Source organism: Leptosomus discolor, chromosome 17, assembly GCF_034619465.1.
Source record: "Leptosomus discolor isolate bLepDis1 chromosome 17, bLepDis1.hap2, whole genome shotgun sequence".
Classification (NCBI taxonomy): Eukaryota; Metazoa; Chordata; class Aves; order Leptosomiformes; family Leptosomidae; genus Leptosomus; species Leptosomus discolor.
In genome coordinates this window covers 1,885,197-1,889,455 of record NC_141407.1, presented here as the reverse complement: position 1 = coordinate 1,889,455, position 4,259 = coordinate 1,885,197, and positions in this window count along the sequence as shown.

Below are 4,259 nucleotides of genomic sequence, written 5' to 3'. Positions count from 1 at the left end.
CCTGCTGCTGCCGCCGCGCAGGCGCAGCGCCCGCTCCGCTCGGCGGGGGGACCGGCGCCGCCGTGACGTCAGCGCTGCCGCCCCCCCGCCCCTCCGCGCCGGCGGGCGGGAAGCGCCGTGTGGGAGCGGCCTCGGCGCGGCCGCTGCCCCGACCCCGCTGCCGGCGGCCGCCGCCCACCCCTGCAGCTGCGGGGCCGGGCAGCAGCCCCGGGCAGCCGGCGGCAGCGACCGCCTCACCGCCCAGGCGGCGGGGGCGACGCGAGCTTCGGGGCTGACTGGGCCCCGCCGGGGGGGGGGGTGGCCATTGACACCGGCTTGTGACCGGGGGGCAGCGGAGGAATGTGGAAAGTGAGCTAGAGGGAAAAGTCCCCGAGGGAGCCGCCCCGGCACCCTCTCACCGCCCCGGTGCCGACACCGGGAATGGCGGCAGCCTCTGCGTCCCCCCGAGCCGTCCCCGTCCCCCTGGGGCAGCCCCGGGTGGGTTATCCGCGCTGGGAAGGGGCAGGTGAGCCCCAGCACAGGCCGTCCCCCTCTCCAGCCCCCGCCGCAGCAGGTCGCTTCCCGCACCGGGCCCTGCCTCACACCAAAGCCGCGCAGCAGCAGAGCTGTCCGAGGGATGAGCGATGCTCCCTGCAAGGCAGGGCACGGCCAGGGATTCGGGCATAAAGACCCAGAAAACAGCCCCAGCAAGGCCCCTTCACCATCCCAAATCCCAGCTGTCACACCCATCAGCCTCCATGAGGGTGCTCCCAAAAGATACGATGCCCCAATGCTATCGCCCTCAGACAACGCTGCTGCAGCCACCCAGACCCGGCTTTTCCAAGGTCTCACCCCCAAGATGCCACAGGCAATGAAACCAGAGGAACCCCGGCTGCCCGAGGAACCCCGGCTGCCCGAGGAACCCCAGCTGCCCACCTCTCAGCTGCTCACACCACAACAAGCTGACGCCACGGCCAGAGGCGCGTGTGCTGGCCACCCGTACCGTGTCCACGAGTAACATCCCAACACCCATGAAACCAGCGCTGCTGTGACAGGCCTCTGCGTGCCACTGGCGTGGGTTAACCCAGCCAGCAGCTGTGCGCTCACTCCTCCCCCGCCACGGGATGGGGGAGAGAATCAGGGGGAAAAAAAGTAAATCTCATGGATTGAAATAAGAGCAGTTTAATAATTGAAATAAGGTAGTAATAGTAATATATATAGATATATAATAGTAATAATAATAATAATTGTAATGAAAAGGAAGATAAAACGAGAGAGAAATAAAACCCAAGAAAGGACAAGTGATGCACAGTGCAGTTGCTCACCACCTGCTGACTGATGCCCAGCCAGTCCCTGAGCACCGACTGGCCCCCCAGCCAGCTCCCCCAGTTATATACTGGGCATCACATCCTGTGGTGTGGAATATCCCTTTGGCCAGTTCGGGGCAGCTGTCCTGGCCATGCTCCCTCCCAGCTTCTTGTGCACCTCTCGCTGGCAGAGCGTGGGAAACCGAAAAGTCCTTGACTTCAGATAAGTGCTACTTTGCAACAACTAAAACATCTGCGTATTATCAACATTATTCTCGTACTAAATCCAAAACACAGCACTGTACCAGCTACTAGGAAGAAAACTGACTCTGTCCCAGCCAAAACCAGGACAGCCACAAAGGCCCCAGAAGGAGCCTGAAACTTTGGCTCCCAAATACGGACCCATATGGAGTGTGGCTGGCAAAATCCCCGCTGCCTCAATCCACCCCCGACAGTCTTCTCGGAGATGTACCCATCACATGTGAAGCCCACGCCTCAGGGTGCCCCTAATGGACTGGATATTTGCACCAGCACAGCTTTCGGGGGGAGCTCACTCACCTGCTCGCTGCTCCCAGCAACACCAGGGGCTGCCGTTGTGCCTGGCGCCTCCTCCCCGTGCACAGCAGCCGCTCTGCTGCCGCCCCCAGACCCAGAAGGGATGCCTCGGGAGATCCAAACCCCCCATAACAGCTCTGAGCTCCCTCCACGCTTCAGCAGTTCCGTGATGTCCGGCACAAGCTGTGCTTTAGGTGGATGCTGCACGGGCTCCCCAGGGGAGGGTTACACCTTATCCCTCAGCCGACGTGTTGGGTTTATGTGGGGAGGTTTCGGTAGCAGGGGGCTGCAGGGGCAGCCTCTGTGAGACACCAGCAGGTGCCCCCATGTCAGGCAGAGCCCCCTCCAGCCAGCTCCAAGGCAAACGCACTGCAGCACAGCTGCAGCTGGGAGAGAGAGAAAAGGATGAAGCAGCCCTGCGGGCACCAAGGTCAGAGAAGCGGGAGGGGGAGGAGGTGCTCCGGGTGCCAGAGCCTGTGCAGAAGACCATGGCGAGGCAGGCTGTCCCCCTGCAGCCCACAGAGGACCATGGTAGAGCAGATATCCATGGGCAGCCCAGGGAGGACCCCACATTGGAGCAGATGGGGATGCCCTCAAGGAAGCTGCAGGCCATGAAGAGCCCACACAGGAGCAGGCTCCTGGCAGGAGCTTCAGCCCACGGTGGAGACCCCATGCTGGAGCAGGGCAGAGCACGAGGAGGAAGGAGCAGCAGAGACAAAGTATTATGAACTGACCCAAACCCCCATTCCTTGTCCCCCCTGCCACTTGCGGAGAGGTGGAAAAGTCAAGTTGAGCCTAGGAAGAAGGGGAGGGTGGGGAGAAGGTGGTTTTGGTTCTGGTTTTGTGCTTCATTATCTATTCTTAAATGGCAATAAATGAATCTTCCCCATTCCCAGTCTTTTGCCCATGACAGTAACTGGTGAGCGATCTCCCTGTCCTTACCTCAACCCATGAGCTTTCCCATTGTATTTTCTCCCCCTGTCCTGCTGAGGAGGGGGAGCTGAGAGCGTGGCTGGGTGGGCCAACCCACCACAACACATTTCTAGAAATTACTGTGTTCTTGTCACAACTTCCTCACCACAGTAAAAAAAATTTAAAAATCATCATCTTATCGACAAAAAGCCCTTTCTAGGTTTTTCTTGATGTCTCCACATGAAGCAGAGCTTACATGGTCTACTGTCATGCTACAGTAATTTGCTTTTGTAAACAGATCTGCTTTCTCACTTCTCAGTTCTCGTTAGGAAAGTGCACTTAACACTCACTGCCTGTTTTTCATTCAGCTGAGAGTCTCTTTCCATCCCCTCTGGGTCTTTCCCAGATTCCCACCAGCAGCATGCCCTCACCATCTGACATGAAACTGCCCGAGAGCTAGTCCCACCCATTTACAGGAAACACTCCTCCTCTTGGCAGGAACCTTAGGAGACAAGAGTGAGCCAGATCCATTAAGGAACATGACCATACAAAACAGCCTCACTCCTCCTCCATTTCCCCTCTCCCACACAAGTGACACCCAAATGTCACTGCTGCTTGTCCTTTTAAGGAATAATTCACCTGTCCACTCCGTACCTCTACCAGTGTCAAAAACTGCCCTGTGTAGCTCAATACTCTGATAGTACCTGAGAAAAGCTTTTTGGGGAGCAGAAGGAGCTGAAGCATCCTGTCCACAGGCCCAGTATATCTGGAGTGCTCATTCAAAAATAAATTAATTATAAAAGTCAAGAGGGATCTCATTGCACCCATGGCCTAAAAATAGCACAGGAGGAATATCCTGAAATGGCAGGCCATCCTGCTTGGGTCAGTGCAAAAACCGCTGACAGTGCAACACCAGAGGGACACGTGGCAGAAAGGAGGGCAACCAGTTTTGACCTCAGTAGTAGGAAAAGAAAAGACAAGAAAAGGCTTTACTGGGCAGGGCGTTGTTCTGAGCAGCATCAAGCCCCTAGTAACCAAACAAAGCATGCAAAAAAAAGGGCAGGGAGAAAAAAACTGTTTGCATAGCTTTGCACTTGCTTGCGTGCAACAGAGGCAGCCTGAGCACCCTGCCAGCCCCTCCTGCTACCCACCCCAGAGACCCCAGTTCAGCTCCAGGCGTGCAGCTCTGCACAGAAACCCAAACCGAATCCAACAGGAGCCTGTGATGAACAACAGAAAAGCAAGGCACACGTTTGTGAGAGTTGGTCTGAAAACAGCCTTGTCTCCACCTTGTCATCAGGGATATGGACAGTAAAGTACCCCGACAGTCAGGCTGACCCCTTGACATGAGTCTGCAGCGGCCTGCCTGAGACGCAGCTGCTGATCCTGGGAAGGGAATGCCAGGCTGCTGAGGTCATTGTGCCCTGGACAGAGCAAGGACGAGAGCTGAGCAACTTGTGCATCTGGCAGGAAACAGCCGAAGGATGGAGATGCTGCTGTCTGCTT